This window comes from Oncorhynchus mykiss, chromosome 25, assembly GCF_057628025.1.
Source record: "Oncorhynchus mykiss isolate SJ-2025 chromosome 25, ASM5762802v1, whole genome shotgun sequence".
Taxonomy (NCBI): domain Eukaryota; kingdom Metazoa; phylum Chordata; class Actinopteri; order Salmoniformes; family Salmonidae; genus Oncorhynchus; species Oncorhynchus mykiss.
Genome location: NC_143046.1, coordinates 25,405,048 through 25,405,981, shown reverse-complemented (window position 1 = coordinate 25,405,981; position 934 = coordinate 25,405,048).

The following is a 934-nucleotide window of genomic DNA, read 5'->3' as shown; positions in this document are numbered from 1 at the left end:
AGACAATGCCCGATGCCCTGGCACCTGAACTAGCAACATTACCCAGGATTTACCTGGTGATCCTGGACCTGTGCCAGACTGCCTCTATCACGGGTTTGTGTATGTGATGGTAAAATCCAGGATTTGTCTCCCACCTGCTAACCTCCATGTTAATCTCTTTTCAATACCACCTGAAGACCTACAAATATCATGATCCTGTATCTTCCATGGGGGACCTTCCCATCTCCCCTGAGGAGGAATGGAGACACTGTGTCAGTTTCTCTCTTGTTTGTCAGGGGTTATTACTGGCCTGGGTTCAGAAGATCTGGGTGAAAATACTGCTGATATGAAAGTTCTGTGAACAGAGTAATAATTAACATCCGACAACTCCCACTCTCTGGAGGCCTTTACCCTGGGGAACTTACGGGATGCCCTGAATGTTCTATTTTTCTCTCTCGCTCGCTTGCTGTGTGTTCAGAAGATCTTCAGTAAGCCATCTTATTCCATTAAAGCATTGAGTCTGAGTCTTCTCAGGTCACCAGTGCTGTTTGATGAGAAATACATAATAAGCACTCTAGATTCATAATGTGGAGAGAACCTCACCTTGAATTACCGGACAGTCTATAATGGAGAAATTTTTGAATATTCCACTCTCACCAGTAGGTGTCAGATTTACCCTGCTTTTAGAAGCACATCATTTGAGTTATTAATTAAATAGAAAAAAATTCTATTTTCTATTTTTCAGTTTCTAATTTACACTCTACACTCTATATTAAATGATGCCCTACTGAACAACCACCTCAGCTCAACCATGACATAAACTAACATGGTACAACACAACAGCCACTATCCTGAATACCTCAGTTTATGTGATATTAATGTTCTCAATTGTTGTTATTGATTAATGGTGTGAGGCCCAATGATGTGACCAGTTAATCAGTAAGACAAGTGGTGT